At 34.8% G+C, this 20,070-nt stretch overlaps 1 long non-coding RNA gene across 1 annotated transcript; it reads left to right on the forward strand.

The window, feature by feature from the left end:
* The first annotated feature begins 381 nt into the window (after positions 1 to 381).
* LOC129273051 (uncharacterized) lies at positions 382 to 7,433 on the forward strand. Its single transcript, XR_008585794.2, has 5 exons — positions 382 to 481; positions 1,418 to 1,550; positions 2,634 to 2,730; positions 5,270 to 5,330; positions 7,384 to 7,433. It is a non-coding gene; the product is annotated as an uncharacterized LOC129273051 (long non-coding RNA).
* Positions 7,434 to 20,070: the final 12,637 nt, after the last annotated feature.

The raw sequence follows: 20,070 nt of genomic DNA on the forward strand, positions 1-20,070 counted from the left end.
TCTATTTTTGAGATACATCTTTTACTTTGAGATAAGTTTTGACGTAAAATACTGTAATTACGTTTTTATTCATTTGCTTTGTTATATCTGTATATTCTACTTCATGAATTTTTGTAAATTGCCCCTTTCAGCTTGTGCTGCTGGTCAATTTTCATGTGCATATATACCAATAAATAAATAAATAAACAAGCTCAACGACGACACGGATTGATCAAATATGATATCGCAGTAAAAAGCTAAAATTTGTTATTGTAATTGTGCTGCTGTATTCACATTTCATTTTTTACGCTTTGTTTTTCATTGCATTAAATAAAATTAATACATACTTATGTCACTCTATTTCTGACTCTTGTTTTTTCTTTATCAATGTATGTATTTACAGTGCCGCCGGTGAGATGTCAACCTAGGTTTGACGGCTTAACAGGTGGTATTCTTGTCGGTAGCTTGTCTGGAGGTACAGAAATTGTCTTGGCTGGCCATGGTAAGATATAATTATCTGATTCGACTACATATGAGAAGGCATATTGTGTACTTGAGTGGAACTCAAAAATTTCATTACTTTGGTTAATATTTGCATCCAATTTTGATTCAATTTACAGTTTTATGGTATTTTTCGTTGTTTTTCTTTCAGTTTAGTCGAATTATGTTCTTGGAGTAGATGATTGTCATTCAACACCTTTCATAACTGTACGAAAACACCCAGGGTCATAATTGTATTGGCCTATATCCCCCTTAAATAATTAGCTTATTTCCGTTTATGACTCTCCGTCAGGTTTAACCCTTCTATTGTAATCCATAATTCTTCATAAAATTTTCGTTCCGATAGGCCTTCTTGCATGCCCTAATGGGCCAGAACTTTTTTTCAAGAATAATGGTCCTTTTTTTGTGGGGGTGTTGTGTGTGAGTGGTTTTTTTTTTCGGGGGGGGGGGGGGCGTTTAACAAAATTGTACAAGATTGTACTGCTCCGTTACTACACTCTAAAAAAGATTGAGTAAAAATTTACCCAATATTGGGTAAAAAGGTAACAGGCATGTTTGCTGCGTATTTTCTTCCCCTCATATTGGGTAAATGCAAGTTACTTTAAATGGTAAATTTCAACACACCATATACTATCAAATACTTTGTGAATCGCAATGATTGCGTAAAATTAACAAAGTATGTGGTATCACCCAGTAAGCAGACATGTTCCCGTTTTACCCAATATTGGGTAAACTGTTTTGAGAGTGTATTGTCATACGATGGAATGTAAAGGAGAAAATATACACACTCTAAAACACCAAAAAGACGAAAAGCCGGGTGGAAAAGGGGCGAGGAATGAAAGCTTTTCCACCCATGACCCCAGCCCTTATAATGGTCGATATCATTTTTTTTAGTGCAACTAAAAATGTTTCCCCTCTTTTCTGTAATCTCTTGCAGAGTTCAGTAGTGAGTTTGACATCAATAGCGACGGCGTCAGGAACAAAGTATTCCTCTCCAATGATTATACTACAATACCCTGTGACGTTAACCCGTACACTAGTACAACCAGTCGACTCGTCTGCGAAACCAGGTATAATATAAGATTTGTTCCTTTAATAATAATAATAATAATAATAATAGGCATTTATAAAGCGCCATCTATCTAGAAATATTCTATTCCGAGGCACGTTGTTATTATTATTATTACCCCGGCTTTAGCTCGAGCTGCCTTTCAGCGCTCATGCATTCAATGAATTAATCCTGCCGGGTACCCATTCACCTCACCTGGGTCGGGTTCAGCACAATGTCGATAAATTTCTTGCTGAAGGAAATTACGCCATGGCTGGGATTCGAACCCACGACCCTCTGTTTCTAAGTCAGAAGATTTATCCACTGGGCCACAATGCTCCACACTCAACGCTCCTTTATTCTATTGGCCTATCTCTGTCGCCGCTATGTCGGTCACAACCACAGGTCTGTCATAGGTTGAATGAATACGGTACAGCTCCAAACTAAAAAGATGATCTCCATACTCAAGGCAGTACACTCTTAAAAAGGTTGGGCAAAAAAGGCCCAATTATTAAACATCACTTGGCCACATGCTGTCCACACAACTATCGGTAAAAATTTTGTCAAAATTGGGTAATGAAAACTAATAATTGGGTAATAAATTTGCTCAATAGGATAATAATTGCCCAGAATATATATATATACATATTACCAACATACATTACCCAACACAGTGGACAGTAAGATGCCCAACATTTTAACTGTCTATATACACACTGTATATAACACGTCTGCAGAAAATCAGGAAAAAAATGTGGAGATTTTGTTTTTATGTGATACTGTTGTCTTCGAAAATGTTTGTATTGATTGATAAGGAATTATTTTCACTTCAATTTTTTTTAACAATTTAATTACAAGGTAAGGCGAAATATAAGATGACGTAATATCTTTAAATGCGTCCCTTGCAAGTATTTCGTCGACTTCGTGAGATTTTCGGTCACTCGGGGGAGGGGGAGACGACGGGCTAATATACAAAATCTGAATTTCGCCCCCCCCCCCCCCCGAGGATCGCCGTCTATATATGCAATGGACCAATAAAATATATTGGTTAATCGATTGATGATTGATTGATTGATTAAAACAATTCTTCGATTATTATCTATAGGCCTGGTGAAGCGGGCCTTTTCAATGTGCATGTGGAAGTAGATGGAAAAGTAATTCCAGAATGTACCGCCGCGTATACTCGACGTTGCCAATTTGAGGTAAGTACCGTATAAAGCAAGAAACAGGTAATCAGTGATTTACAAAAGAAATGTTCTTGTCGTGTTCATGGTGTTAGCCTGTGATAAGCTCATATCCCTTCAATGTCTGAATTATAATAATACCCCCACATTTTGAAGTTCTTTTGTATTTATATATCTGTTTATTGTAGTGTAGTGATGTTTGTTTGTATTTTTATATAATTTGTGGAAATAAATAAATTTCGAACCATGCTGCATGATAAAATGCAAAGTCCATTTTTTGGTGAACATTCTAAATACCACATTTCTAATCTTGTTCTTCGGTGACATGTGTTACGATAAAGCAATAAAGCAATGAATTGAATTGAGGCAAAAATAAAATGTATATGTGTAGCCAAGAGCTAGACATGCCCCTTAAATTACATAGGGCCTAATTAGAATTTCATTTTAAAAGGACAATATTTTTTCGCTCGTTTCGCTCACTCGCGACGTTTTAGAAATTTCCCCACATTTGTTGTGGCTCCTCAAAATGTTTGGTTTATTAAGCCACTGCGTTGAAGTAATGTGTTGTGTAAAAAGTATAACCGTGATTTGATTAAAAATAGCGGCAGTCTGTAAGGTTTAAAACATTTTCATCAATCTCAAGAGGTTCCGAGGGCTCCGCCCCCAGACGCTAACCACATGACGCTGACGTACAAATAGAAGGATTTTTACAAAAAGAATGGTTCTACAAAATAAAAAAAGAAAGGAGAAAAGGGAGAGAATAGTGTAGGATTTGATGTTATTTTCTATCACTACGTAATATTGTAATGCAGGTGAACTTTTTTCTCGCTATAGCTTCGTTCGCAGGTCACTTTTATTAAGAAAATTGTGCCTCTTCACGCTAACTACCGCATAGAGCTTCTCTATAACGCTCGCGTACAATAATGAAAATACTGTTCAAATCATGGTATGACCGGGAAATTTGGGGTTCTGCCCCCCCCCCCCTCCGGCCACCGACCTCTGCTACGCCCTTGCATATTGATAAGCTGAATTTACACTATTTACAGTTTTGTTTCATTATATTTTGTCTTGATTTCAATGATTTTCAAAAATTCAAGTTTGGCCTGAAAATTGCGCTTTTCGTGAAATTCCGTATTGTTCCTGAATCCAGTTTCCCCATTTTCCAGTATGGCTGAAAACTCGGAACGACTACAGTTAATATTGATCACCATCGTCATCTTATATTTGTTACTATAATTATCTTTATAATATAGGGTTTCCCGTCCAATTTCATCAGAGTTGCATTTAAATTAATGAAAGGACGTTCACATTCGAAATATTTCGTCCACCCTCTGCACACATGGTTTATTTTCATTTATTTTGCATTCGATTCCGTTCTATATCATTCCTTTGAATTTTGTAGAAATTCAATTTAGAGAGAAATTCGTTCAAATTAATTGCCCAAAGGTGTCATTTAATTTCGCGACGACGAACTGATCATTTAATTTCGCCTAAAATACCATTTTCAATTTCATTTATCGGCACACATAATTGCACTTTAAACATCCAAATTTAGATAGCATGTTTCTGTGTTCATTTTTTTATTACGTTATACAATTTATTTTTTTCTTCAAACTTTACCATATCTTTCTATTTTTTCTGACCTTTTCAGTTAAAATAATTTTATTCCATTATGTTTTATAAAGACTTTATTCATGTAACACTTATAGGATATGATTGTAAACGCTTATTCTTTTAGTTATTGATGAGTGGGTGCAGGGGCGGATCCAGGAATCCCAAAAGGGGGGGGGGGTACATTTTCCCGAGGAATTTGAAGAGCAAAAAAAAAATTTTAACCAAAGAATAAGGGCATTTCGTCCACGAAAAAAAATTAATTGTGCCTCTAAAAAAAGGGGGGGCACGAGTCGGCTGTGCCCCCCCCCCCTGGATCCGCTAGTGAGTGGGTGGATGACCTATGCCAATGGCAGGTATTTCCCCTTCATCATCTTGTTCTTTTTTTATTTTACATAATTGTAATTTATATCGTTTTGGGGTAGGGATAAGAAACATGGTATTGAAAGTGGAACAAAAACGAGTTGTTGTTCCGATGATGGTTTGTCAGATGGATGATACATTTCAGTAAAATTGTAAACATCAAATTTAGTAGTAAAACACATTTCCATAATTATTCAAAAGAAGTAAACAACAAAAACGAAAAACACTGTCCAAATCCTATAAGTGGCTGCATATTAATGATTTTGAATTCCTAAACGTTCGCAAGCAAGGTACCGGTGCGAATTTGAAAACACTTCTTCAGCTATTTTAATTTGATCGTGCTTTATCTGCATGTTTTTATGAGATAACCTTGAAATCGCGTACCAATAGAATTGAATTGAATTAAGTATTTGGATATTTAAATGCTGATCTCATAGGTCATCCAAATTAGTTTCAAATTGAATTATTACATCATTAAATCGGTTGAAATTTTGACGAAATTGGACTGGAAAACCTATAATAATTGTGATCAAACATTACAATAATTTTCATGTTTTTTTTTCTCTCTCTCTCCTTTTAACAGTATAGAGGTCCTGGGAGATTGGGGATACTGACAAAGGTTCTCTCTTATTCAGGCCCAGTTGGTGAGTTTATTTAAAATACATAGTATTTCAATCACCGTTTCTAGTTACGGAACGTATAGCTCGACAAAAAAAAATATGATGCTGTCGAGGGGGGGGGGGGGGGGTAGCCTGACATTTGATCTCAGGACAAATGCTCGTCAGTTAATTTCTCTGAAGATATATGAGGGGAGGGTTCGAGTTGCAATATATTTTTTTCTGGGAGGATGGGGGGGGGGGCGGGGGTTCAGTAAAATGAAAGGATTCGGATCAATGCTAAGGTTACGTTTAAAGCTCGATCGGCTTTATAATAATGTTTGGATTAATGTGTGTATTATCAGTAGGAGCAATTGTCGAAAGGGCAAAATAATGTCATGGGCCCTCTTTTTAAAGTGGATTCATGATCTTGTGAATCATAGTCAAGAAATGATTTGTACTGACGCCACCTGTCACAGGCAATTTTCCCTCGAAATACCTAAATTTAACAGAAAGAAAAATAATAAATAAGGAATATAAAAACGAGTTGTGGGCCCGCCCCCCCCCCCCCCCCACTCCGGGGTCGGAAGGACCGAATGCGTGTTCCCAAAATGTCCGGTAAAGGGGTACTTTTTCGCGGGACAAGTCCGGCCCGCGAATTGTAAAAAAGGGGTGTATTTGTATTTTTACCCGGAGATTTCTCTAAAAAGGAGGTGTTTTTTATCTCTCTCTTTGGACTCTTGAGAAATTTTAAAGGGGGTTGTAAAATATATTGAATAACATAGAAAAAATGATCAAATCCAGTGATCGAATTCCTGAAATTCATGCTAGTTTTGAAAGCTCATTCAGGATTATTTCATTTTGAAAAATAAAGTACGTCGGACCGTTTGTTTGAAATGAGAGCTCACCTGAAATAGGGGTACATTGAGCAGTGTTCCGGATTTAGGGGGGTCTCCAAGGCAGAAAAGCCTGCGAAAAGCCCTCGAAAGGGGGGTTCAGAAATTTTGGCAGACCTTCGATAGGAGGTGCTTTGAAAGGGAGGGAACGAGCATAGGCGTACCCTAAATAACATTGAGTGGGGGGGGGGGGGCGGGGATGTGGGTCGTGTGACTCTATAATACCCCTATTAATAATTGACCACCTAGATCGTCTCCCCCCCCCCCCCGGCGCCAAAGTGACACTTAGGCTCGTATTCTGAAGTCAGGTTTAACTTAGACCATGGTCTAACTCTGTGCTAAAATTATATGGGAAGCCAAAAGTGTCAAAATTGTTATTAAGTTGTATGTTTATTATGTTTACTGTGCTTTTTCCTGATTCATCGATGGTGAAGACAATAATCTATTTATACTTCCTACACAATATTGAATGATTTGAGAGCCAAATGAGGTGAAATATTACATCTCTACTGTTAGTGATTTATGTAACAATTGGCTACCCATACTTAAACCACAACTTTAAACCTGAGTTTAAGTTAAACCCGACTTCAGAATACGGGCCTTGCAATTTTTAGCATTCCTTCATATCCAATAACAAATACAATCCCAAAATTCAGTCAAGACTATCTCATCATGCGTAATCATGTTAGATCATTTTTATTATCACCATTAGATATGAAAATACTTCTTGAATGTAAATTCTTACAAATCCCATAGTATAGAATTAGGGGTTCAGGAACCAATTTTTCTCCTCAAAAGGTCACATTTTCCTGATAATTATGATAAATCAGTACTTACACTGCAGTGCCGCAAGGAGTAATGATAGATTGAAGGAAAAATGTAAGCGAGCGAAAGGAACCAATTAACCAGCTTCAATAAGTTGTTCCGAATTTGTGCTTCCCGTCCCCTATTTTTCCCCCAAAAATACCCCGCCCTTTCCATTTTTGGCCCATTTATGCCATTGAAATCACAAAAGAAGATCTTATTCGTATTTTAAACTCTCTCGGGTGAAAGTGTTTTGCGGTGGATGAAGTGCTACGAATTGTCAAGAAATTAGAAAGGGTACTAACTAAAATTGTTAGCGTTCATGTGCGCAATATGACGACAATCATGCATTGGTTTTATTTGTGTTGAAATTTAGCATTTTACTTTTGTTTCGTATACAGGCTCAGTAACGACGATTCTGGGAAGGTTTTACACAAACGTTTATGAAAGCCATGACGAAAACGGCCTGTTAGGCCTTTGCCCTAATATAACTTGCTAACTCGGGTTCAAGACACCACATTCCACAGGGTCTTTCTGAGGATTAAGTTTCCAGTCCTATGTCTTTCCTCGGTAATCCTATTAGGGATAATCCTCTTTAAGTAGCAAAAGACAGTTAGCTCTCACCTAGTACCAGCCCATTAGAAGATTGTGTGTGCAGTGCGTACGAACATTTTGTGCATGAAACTCTGTTAATAGCTTCATGTTTTGTGTGTGGTATCCATGACCAGCGGTGGTCATGGTGGTATCGGTCCGTACTCCGCTGGGGCCCCTTTTCAATGAAATTGCATAGTTAAAAGCTATCGAAATCCTTTGTGATTGGATGTTTTAGCAATAATATAAATCAATATGAATTTGTTATTTTAACAAGATCATGTCTTTTAAACGGAACCCTGGGTTCGTAAAAGGTAGCCAAATATTCTCAACATGTTATGAGAAAGTTCTTTAACTGTTTTCATTTTTTACAGTTTTTCTTGTCACAAAGACATTTTTAACATGTTCAATTTTACGATGTTTTTAGAAGTCAAAGTATGTTTGGTCTTGATCGGACCCAATGACTTATGATTCTGTTTTTTATTCTTCTGTCGTCAGAATAATGCGTATTTTATATTTATTTTTGGAGAACGGGATTTCAAAATGAAAAGTATATTACATTTATATTTACTTGTTAGCTTAGCACCTCAAAACAAGTTTAAGACGCTCCTGATAGTTCGATTATTAATCTAAGATGCATGTTTGTGACTTTTCTTCTGTTTTATTCATTTCCACTGCTGTCAGAGTATTAACGATTCATTGATATATATATATATATTTTTTTTTTGGGGGGGGGAGGAGTTGTATGAGTATATTTTACATGTTAGCCAACTCATGTATATATATATATATATATATATATATATAATATATATATATCTTACCGGTTAGCCAACACAAAACAATCTTAAAACGTTCCTGATAGCTCGATCATTAATCTTAGATGTTTGTGAATAATGCATCTTTTACACGTATTTTTTAGAACGGGAGTTCATAACGAAAGGTAAATAGAATTTACTTTTATTCTTGTAAGCACTTAAGACGTCCTGATAGTTCTAAGATGTTTGTGACTTCTATTTTGTTTTATTTTCTTGCGTAATTAATTATTCTTTTATAGGAGAACGGCGTTCATAACGGAAGGTACATAAAATATATTTTAAATTGTGAACAACTCAAAACAATTTTAAAACGTTTCTTATAGTTTGTTCATATATCTAAGATGTTTGTGACTTCTATTCTGTTTATTTTCCTTCCGTCTCTTACTTTGTTTTTGAAGAACGGGAGTTTTTTTAACGAAATGTAAATAACATAATTCATATTTTTACTTGTAAGCAGCTCAAAACAGTTTTAAAACGTTCCTGATACTTAGTTGATGAATCTGAGATGTTTGCGACTTTTATCCTTTTTGATTTTCATTGCGTCTTTTATATTTCCTTTGGAGAACGGAAGTTCGTAAAGAAATGTACATAACATTTTCTTTTGTATTTATAAGCACTTCACTTCTTTTTTTTAAAACGTTCCTGAAAGTTTGTTTATTAATCGAAGATGTTTATGCCGGGTGTTTGTGACTTCTATTTTGTTTATTTCTCTTGCGTAATTTAATAGTCGTTTAGGAGAACGGCGTTCAAAACGAAAGGTATATAAAATATATTTTAAAATGTGAGCAACTCGAAATAATTTTGAAACGTTCCTGATAGTTTGTTCATTTATCTAAGATGTTTGGGACTTCTTTTCTGTTTTATTTCAGCCGTTATCCGAATAATATACGTCTTTTATATTTCATTTTGGAGAACGGGAGTTCATAAAGAGAGATATATAAAATGCATTTTTCCTTGTCAGCACCTCAAAATAATTTTAAAACGTTCGTAATAGTTTGTTCATTTATCTAAGATGTTTGTGACTTCTATTCTGTTTATTTTCCTTCTGTCTCTTTTTTATTTGTTTTTGGAGAACGGGAGTTTTTTTAACGAAATGTAAATAACATAATTTATATTTTACTTGTAAGCAGCTCAAAACAGTTTTAAAACGTTCCTGATACTTAGTTGATGAATCTGAGATGTTTGCGACTTTTATCCTTTTTGATTTTCATTGCGTCTTTTATATTTCCTTTGGAGAACGGAAGTTCGTAAAGAAATGTACATAACATTTTCTTTTGTATTCATCAGCACTTCAATTTTTTTTAAACGTTCCTGAAAATTTGTTTATTAATCGAAGATGTTTATGCCTGGTGTTTGTGACTTCTATTTTGTTTTATTTCTCTTGCGTAATTTACTATTCGTTTAGGAGAACGGCGTTCAAAACGAAAGGTATATAAAATATATTTTAAAATGTGAGCAACTCGAAATATTTTTGAAACGTTCCTGATAGTTTGTTCATTTATTTAAGATGTTTGTGACTTCTTTCCTGTTTATTTTCCTTCCGTCTCTTATCTTTGTTTTTGGAGGACGGGAGTTTTTTTTAACGAAATGTAAATAACATAATTTATATTTTTACTTGTAAGCAGCTCAAAACAGTTTTAAAACGTTCCTGATAGTTCGTTGATGAATCTGAGATGTTTGCGACTTTTATTCTGTTTTATTTTCATTGCGTCTTTTATATTTCCTTTTAGAGAACGGAGGTTCATAAAGAAAGGTACATAAAATCTTTTTTTTTTGTATTCATAAGCACTTCAATTCTTTTTTTAAAAACGTTCCTGAAAGTTTGTTTATTAATCGAAGATGTTTATGCCGGGTGTTTGTGACTTCTATTTTGTTTATTTCTCTTGCGTAATTTAATAGTCGTTTAGGAGAACGGCGTTCAAAACGAAAGGTATATGAAATATATTTTAAAATGTGAGCAACTCGAAATAATTTTGAAACGTTCCTGATAGTTTGTTCATTTATTTAAGATGTTTGTGACTTCTTTCCTGTTTTATTTCAGCCGTTATCCGAATAATATACGTCTTTTATATTTCATTTTGGAGAACGGGAGTTCATAACGAGAGATATATAAAATGCATTTTTACTTGTTAGCACCTCAAAATAAATTTAAAACGTTCTTAATAGTTTGTTCATTTATCTAAGATGTTTGTGACTTCTATTCTGTTTATTTTCCTTCCGTCCCTTATCTTTGTTTTAGGAGAACGGGAGTTTTTTTAACGAAATGTAAATAACATAAATTATATTTTTACTTGTAAGCAGCTCAAAACAGTTTTAAAACGTTCCTGATAGTTCGTTGATGAATCTGAGATGTTTGCGACTTTTATTCTGTTTTATTTTAATTGCGTCTTTTATATTTCCTTTCGGAGAACGGAAGTTCATAAAGAAAGGTACATAAAATTTACTTTTGTATTTATAAGCACTTCAATTCTTTTTTTAAAACGTTCCTGAAAGTTTGTTCATTAATCGAAGATGTTTATGCCGGGTGTTTGTGACTTCTATTTTGTTTTATTTCTCTTGCGTAATTTACTATTCGTTTAGGAGAACGGCGTTCAAAACGAAAGGTATATTTAAAATGTGAGCAACTCGAAATAATTTTGAAACGTTCCTGATAGTTTGTTCATTTATTTAAGATGTTTGTGACTTCTTTCCTGTTTTATTTCAGCCGTTATCCGAATAATATACGTCTTTTATATTTCATTTTGGAGAACGGGAGTTCATAACGAGAGATATATAAAATGCATTTTTACTTGTTAGCACCTCAAAATAAATTTAAAACGTTCTTAATAGTTTGTTCATTTATCTAAGATGTTTGTGACTTCTATTCTGTTTATTTTCCTTCCGTCCCTTATCTTTGTTTTAGGAGAACGGGAGTTTTTTTAACGAAATGTAAATAACATAAATTATATTTTTACTTGTAAGCAGCTCAAAACAGTTTTAAAACGTTCCTGATAGTTCGTTGATGAATCTGAGATGTTTGCGACTTTTATTCTGTTTTATTTTAATTGCGTCTTTTATATTTCCTTTCGGAGAACGAAAGTTCATAAAGAAAGGTACATAAAATTTACTTTTGTATTTATAAGCACTTCAATTCTTTTTTTAAAACGTTCCTGAAAGTTTGTTCATTAATCGAAGATGTTTGTGCCGGGTGTTTGTGACTTCTATTTTGTTTTATTTCTCTTGCGTAATTTACTATTCGTTTAGGAGAACGGCGTTCAAAACGAAAGGTATATTTAAAATGTGAGCAACTCGAAATAATTTTGAAACGTTCCTGATAGTTTGTTCATTTATTTAAGATGTTTGTGACTTCTTTCCTGTTTTATTTCAGCCGTTATCCGAATAATATACGTCTTTTATATTTCATTTTGGAGAACGGGAGTTCATAACGAGAGATATATAAATTGCATTTTTACTTGTTAGCACCTCAAAATAAATTTAAAACGTTCTTAATAGTTTGTTCATTTATCTAAGATGTTTGTGACTTCTATTCTGTTTTATTTTCCATCCCTGTCTTTTATATTTCTTTTTGGAGAACGGGAGTTTCTTTAACAAAATGTATATAAAATATATTTTTACTTATGAGCAGCTAAAAATAATTTTAAAACGTTCCTGATAGTTCGTTCATGAATCTGAGATGTTTGCGACTTTTATTTTATTTTATTTTCCTTGCATCTATTATATTTCCTTTTGGAGGATGGGAGTTCATAAAGAAAGGTACATAAAATTTACTTTTATATTTGTAAGCACTTCAATTTTTTAAACGTTCATGAAAGTTTGTTGATAATCGAAGATGTTTGTGACTTCCATTTTGTTTTATTTCTCTTGCGTAATTTACTATTCTTTTAGGACAACGGCGTTCATGACCGTGGTAACGAAGGGTATATATATATATATATATATTATATATTTTTAATTGTGAGCAACTCGAAACAACTTTAAAAAGTTCCTGATAGTTTGTTCATTTATCTAAGATGTTTGTGACTTCTATCTGTTTTATTTTTCTTTGTCGTTATCAGAGCAATGCCTGTTTTATATATTTTTTTGGTGAACGGGAGTTCATAGAGAAAGGTACATCAAATGTACTTTCATATTTGTAGGCACTTCAATTTTTTTAAACGTGCCTGACAGTTCCGTCGAAACAATCTTAAAACGTTCTTGATAGTTAATTTGTTCATTTATCTAAGATGTATGTGACAAGAACTTGAATTTGGTTTGTTACTACCCGAGTAGACCACACAGTCACCTATCATAATAAGCCCAGCAGATGAGAGGCTGAATTTGGTGTGTTAAACCATGGAGCTATTACCTATTACGAAATAGGTCCATGGTTAAACCCGAGTAGCCAACACAGTCACCTATCATGATAAGCCTAGCAGACGAGAGGCTGAATTTGGTGTGTTAAACCCGAGTAGCCAACACCGTCACCTATCATGATAAGCCTAGCAGACGAGAGGCTGAATTTGGTGAGTTAGACCCGAGTTTTAGTCTATTCTACGCAGACCCGCAAGTTGCTAGAGTCGGTTCTCATGGAGGTTTTAAGAAGAATAACTTGAAAACAATGAACTGAATCTTTGGGTATTTCAAAGTGAACTTATCACCGGAGATTCCAGTTTTATTTTTAACACTTTTCTAGCGGAAGAAACAATTTAAACAAGGATTTATTTCAAACCAAATAAATGCATGGATAAAAACAGCAACATTTCCGAGGAAATATTCTGGTAAATCATGTGAACAAAAGTAACAAATACAATTAGCATGAAACTGAACAGGAAAATTTCAATCAAATTACTTTAAAGTAATAGAACGTATAGTCTTGGACATGTCGAATATAGGATATTCTTACCCCCCCCCCCAAATAAAAAAAGCAAACTCACAATAAAAAAGAAATGAATATGAATGCTTGTCGGCAATGTATTTCAATTTGAAACAAGGGTAATCATAGTTTCACTTCCATGGGAAAACTTGCGATAGCTGAATTAACATCTTTGGATAAAAGGACAGGTTTTAGGACCAAAACCTGTCATGTGTTTTTAAAACGCTGACATAGTACAAGCGCTATATGAGCCTAGCAGACGAGAGGCTGAATTTGGTGTGTTAAACCCGAGTAGCCAACACAGTCACCTATCATGATAAGCCTAGCAGACGAGAGGCTGAATTTGGTGTGTTAAACCCGAGTTTTAGTCTATTCTATGCAGACCCGCAAGTTGCTAGAGTCGGTTCTCATGGAGGTTTTAAGAAAAATAACTTGAAAACAATGAACTGAATCTTTGGGTATTTCAAAATGAACTTATCACCGGAGATTCCAGATTTTATTTTTTACACTTTTCTAGCGGAAGAAACAATTTAAACAAGGATTTATTTCAAACCAAATAAATGCATGAATAAAAACAGCAACATTTCCGAGGAAATATTCTGGTAAATCATGTGAACAAAAGTAACAAATACAATTAGCATGAATCTGAACAGGAAAATTTCAATCAAATTACTTTAAAGTAATAGAACGTAGTCTTGAACATGTCGGATATAGGATATCCTTACCCCCCCCCCCCAAAAAAAAAGCAATTAACAAAAAAATAATTGAATATTGATGCTTGTCGGCAATGTATTTCAATTTAAAACAAGGTTAATATAGTTTCACTTGCATGGGAAACATTGCGATATGAATTTAACATCTTTTGATAAAAGGAAAGGTTTTTGGACCAAAACCTGTCGCTAGTCCACGCAGTCGCCTATCATGATAAGCCTAGCAGACGAGAGGATGAATTTGGTGTGTTAAACCCGAGTAGCCTACACAGTCACCTATCATGATAAGCCTAGCAGATGAGAGGCTGAATTTGGTGAGTTAGACCCGAGTTTTAGTCTATTCTACGCAGACCCGCAAGTTGCTAGAGTCGGTTCTCATGGAGGTTTTAAGAAGAATAACTTGAAAACAATGAACTGAATCTTTGGGTATTTCAAAGTGAACTTATCACCGGAGATTCCAGTTTTATTTTTAACACTTTTCTAGCGGAAGAAACAATTTAAACAAGGATTTATTTCAAACCAAATAAATGCATGGATAAAAACAGCAACATTTCCGAGGAAATATTCTGGTAAATCATGTGAACAAAAGTAACAAATACAATTAGCATGAAACTATATGAACAGGAAAATTTCAATCAAATTACTTTAAAGTAATAGAACGTAGTCTTGAACATGTCGGATATAGGATATCCTTACCCCCCCCCCCCCCCAAAAAAAAAAAGCAATTAACAAAAAAATAATTGAATATGGATGCTTGTCGGCAATGTATTTCAATTTAAAACAAGGTTAATATAGTTTCACTTGCATGGGAAACATTGCGATATGAATTTAACATCTTTGGATAAAAGGAAAGGTTTTTGGACCAAAACCTGTCGCTAGTCCACGCAGTCGCCTATCATGATAAGCCTAGCAGACGAGAGGATGAATTTGGTGTGTTAAACCCGAGTAGCCTACACAGTCACCTATCATGATAAGCCTAGCAGATGAGAGGCTGAATTTGGTGAGTTAGACCCGAGTTTTAGTCTATTCTACGCAGACCCGCAAGTTGCTAGAGTCGGTTCTCATGGAGGTTTTAAGAAGAATAACTTGAAAACAATGAACTGAATCTTTGGGTATTTCAAAGTGAACTTATCACCGGAGATTCCAGTTTTATTTTTAACACTTTTCTAGCGGAAGAAACAATTTAAACAAGGATTTATTTCAAACCAAATAAATGCATGGATAAAAACAGCAACATTTCCGAGGAAATATTCTGGTAAATCATGTGAACAAAAGTAACAAATACAATTAGCATGAAACTATATGAACAGGAAAATTTCAATCAAATTACTTTAAAGTAATAGAACGTAGTCTTGAACATGTCGGATATAGGATATCCTTACCCCCCCCCCCCCAAAAAAAAAGCAATTAACAAAAAAATAATTGAATATGGATGCTTGTCGGCAATGTATTTCAATTTAAAACAAGGTTAATATAGTTTCACTTGCATGGGAAACATTGCGATATGAATTTAACATCTTTGGATAAAAGGAAAGGTTTTTGGACCAAAACCTGTCGCTAGTCCACGCAGTCGCCTATCATGATAAGCCTAGCAGACGAGAGGATGAATTTGGTGTGTTAAACCCGAGTAGCCTACACAGTCACCTATCATGATAAGCCTAGCAGATGAGAGGCTGAATTTGGTGAGTTAGACCCGAGTTTTAGTCTATTCTACGCAGACCCGCAAGTTGCTAGAGTCGGTTCTCATGGAGGTTTTAAGAAGAATAACTTGAAAACAATGAGCTGAATCTTTGGGTATTTCAAAGTGAACTTATCACCGGAGATTCCAGTTTTATTTTTAACACTTTTCTAGCGGAAGAAACACTGCAATTTAAACAAGGATTTATTTCAAACCAAATAAATGCATGGATAAAAACAGCAACATTTCCGAGGAAATATTCTGGTAAATCATGTGAACAAAAGTAACAAATACAATTAGCATGAAACTGAACAGGAAAATTTCAATCAAATTACTTTAAAGTAATAGAACGTAGTCTTGGACATGTCGAATATAGGATATTCTTACCCCCCCCCCCCAATAAAAAAAGCAAACTCACAATAAAAAAGAAATGAATATGAATGCTTGTCGGCAATGTATTTCAATTTGAAACAAGGGTAATCATAGTTTCACTTCCATGGGAAAAATTGCGATAGCTGAATTAACATCTTTGGATAAAAGGACAGGTTTTAGGACCAAAACCTGTCATGTGTTTTTAAAACGCTGACATAGTACAAGCGCTATATGAGCCTAGCAGACGAGAGGCTGAATTTGGTGTGTTAAACCCGAGTAGCCAACACAGTCACCTATCATGATAAGCCTAGCAGACGAGAGGCTGAATTTGGTGTGTTAAACCCGAGTTTTAGTCTATTCTATGCAGACCCGCAAGTTGCTAGAGTCGGTTCTCATGGAGGTTTTAAGAAAAATAACTTGAAAACAATGAACTGAATCTTTGGGTATTTCAAAATGAACTTATCACCGGAGATTCCAGATTTTATTTTTTACACTTTTCTAGCGGAAGAAACAATTTAAACAAGGATTTATTTCAAACCAAATAAATGAAATAAATAAATAAAAACAGCAACATTTCCGAGGAAATTTTCTGGTAAATCATGTGAACAAAAGTAACAATTACAATTAGCAAGAAACCGAATAGGAAAATGTCAATCAAAATACTTTAAAGTAAATAGTACGTAGTCTTGGACATGTCGAATATAGGATATTCTTACCCCCCCCCCCCCCCCCCCAATAAAAAAAGCAAACTCACAATAAAAAAGAAATGAATATGAATGCTTGTCGGCAATGTATTTCAATTTGAAACAAGGGTAATCATAGTTTCACTTCCATGGGAAAAATTGCGATAGCTGAATTAACATCTTTGGATAAAAGGACAGGTTTTAGGACCAAAACCTGTCATGTGTTTTTAAAACGCTGACATAGTATACAAGCGCTATATGAGCCTAGCAGACGAGAGGCTGAATTTGGTGTGTTAAACCCGAGTAGCCAACACAGTCACCTATCATGATAAGCCTAGCAGACGAGAGGCTGAATTTGGTGTGTTAAACCCGAGTTTTAGTCTATTCTATGCAGACCCGCAAGTTGCTAGAGTCGGTTCTCATGGAGGTTTTAAGAAAAATAACTTGAAATCAATGAACTGAATCTTTGGGTATTTTTAAAATGAACTATAATCACCAGAGATTCCAGAGTTTATTTTTTACACTCCACTAGCGGAGGAAACAATTTAAACAAGGATTTATTTCAAACCAAATGAATGCATGGATAAAAACAGCAACATTTCCGAGGAAAGTATTCTGGTAAATCATGTGAACAAAAGTAACAATTACAATTAGCAAGAAACTGAACAGGAGAATGTCAATCAAATTATTTTACAGTAAAAAGCACGTATAGTCTTGAACATGTCGGATATAGGATATTCTTATACCCCCCCCCCCAAAAAAAAAAAAAGAAGCATACTCACAATAAAAAAATGAATATGAATGCTTTTCGGCAATTTATATCAATTTAAAACAAGGTTAATCATAGTTTTACTTGCATGGGAAGAATTGTGATAGCTGAATTTAACATCTTTGGATAAAAGAAAGGTTTTAGGACCATAACCTATCATGTGTTTTTAAAACGCTGACATACAAGCGCTATCCCACACAGTCACCTATCATGATAAGCTCAGCAGACGAGAGGCTGAATTTGGTGAGTTAGACCCGAGTTGTAGTCTATTCTACGCAGACTCGCGAGTTGCTAGAGTCAGTTCTCATGGAGGTTTTAAGAAAAATAACTTGAAAACAATGAACTGAATCTTGGGTATTTTCAAGTGAACTAATCAACGGAGGTTCCAGATTTTTTTTTGCACTCCACTAGCGGAAGAATCAATTTAAACAATGATTTATTTTAAACCAAATAAATGAATGAAATAAATAAAAACAGCAACATTTCCGAGGAAATATTCTGGAAAATCATGTGAACAAAAGTAACTATTATATACAATTAGCATGAAACTGAACAGGAAAATGTCAATCAAAATACTTTGAAGTAAATAGTCGTCGGATATAGGATACCCCCCCCCCCAAAAAAAAAGCAAACTCACAATAAAAAAGAATTGAATATGAATGCTTGTCGGCAATGTATTTCAATTTAAAACAAGGGTAATCATAGTTTCTCTTGCATGGGGAAAATTCGGGGGAAAATTGCGATAGGAATTTGTCATCCTTGGATAAAAGGAAAGGTTTTTCGGACCAAAACCTGTCATGTTTTTAAAACGCTGACATACAAGCGCTAGCCCATATAAGCCCAGCAGACGAGAGGCTGAATTTGGTGGGTTAGACCCGAGTTGTAGTCAATTCTACGCATACCCGCAAGTTGCTAGAGTCGGTTAGCAGGCGAGAGGCTGAATTTGGTGAGTGAAACCCGAGTTGTAGTCTATTCTACGCAGACCCGCAAGTTGATAGATTCGGTTCTCATGGAGGTTTTAAGAAAAATAATTTGGAAAAAATGAACTGAATCTGTGGTATTTGAAAGTGAATTAATCAACGGAGATTCCACATTTTATTTTTTTACACTCCACTAGCAGAAACGATTATTTGTTTTAAACCGAATAAATGAATATGATAAATAAAAACAGCAATTGCGAGAACATGTTTGCTATCCGGTAAATGATGTGAACTTTTAAACTTGGATGATATGATGGGATATTCCACCCCCCCCCCAAAAAAAAAAAATAATAATAATAATGACAAAAAGCAAACTCACAATAAAAAAAATGAATATGCTTCCAAGCATTGCATGCCAACATGCAGGCGTTGTTTCGGGGGGGGGGGGGGGGGGGGGGGGTCGGCTCTGGGGAGTTTTAAGGCCCACCCCCCAAAAAGAAATCTACCACGTAGTAAAAATAAATATATGTAGGCCCTATATACGTATATAAAGTATTTGTCAATGCAGTATTCCGTTTATGTCGCCAAGTACGTGCTATAAAATCTAAGTTTTCACTATTCTTTTTTTTCTGCACACTTTCTTTTTTTTATGCTTTCCTTTTTGTTTTACCCTATGGCATGCACACTTTTTTTTTTCGTGTTTGTGTGGGTTTCTTGTACGTTGATTTGATAATGTTTTATTGTTTTCTTCATTTTGGCTTCGCCCATTTACATTTTAGAATTTTTGACCTATGTCTCTGTAAAATTGATTTGTAACAAACCCTTAGGCATAAGGGGCTGAAAATATAATTTTTCATGCCAACACGCAGGGATCATTTTAAGAAGCTTTAACAAATCTTTCAGATTTGAAACATGGAAACATGGGGCATGGAAAGTGCTGAATTTTCGGGATATGTTTGATCTTTGATATACTATGTACCCATTCCAATATAAATGCTCAAACGGTGCTTAGAGAGAACATTGAAATACAAATACAATGCTAGTGTTTATTCATACATCAACATTTTCCCGGGAAGTTCGGTCATTATAGTCAACACCGGATAAAAGAGGTTCGACAGCCAATTACAATATGCGATCATGAAAGTTCATCTGTGTTTGTTGAAAATAAAGCAAAGTAAAAAGTTTATCTTTTTAGCCAATATAGCAAGATTAGATTGTTGGAAGAGCGGGCCCTACTCGATTCTTAAAAACTTAAGCATGTTGTAAAAATATTTCTTGTTGTATTTGCTTTCAAATTCAACGCGGAGAATCTCCTTGGTGTTTTTTCCCCTTGATATTCATATATATATATATATATATATATATACCTTTATTCTGTATTGCCTTTTTCCTCCGAGAACCCCGTCCAGAGCACCCCGCACCCACACGTACCACCCGCAACCGTTCAACACATCATAGCAAATCGGCGACATGAAAAGACGGTCTTTGTAAAGACTCTTTTCATGGAATTCCTAGCTTTTTGTTATCCAATTAGCACACTTCCTTTACCTCAATACTGCTCTCAGGGAAATCCCTCTCGTCGAATCTGTAGCCTCTATAACAAACTTATTCAAAATTTTGTAAAGATTTTCTTCTTATATTAACTTTGAATATATTTTATCCTCAAATTAATTATAAATATATATATCGATATAT

This window comes from Lytechinus pictus, chromosome 12 (genome assembly GCF_037042905.1).
Source record: "Lytechinus pictus isolate F3 Inbred chromosome 12, Lp3.0, whole genome shotgun sequence".
In the NCBI taxonomy this organism is placed as follows: domain Eukaryota; kingdom Metazoa; phylum Echinodermata; class Echinoidea; order Temnopleuroida; family Toxopneustidae; genus Lytechinus; species Lytechinus pictus.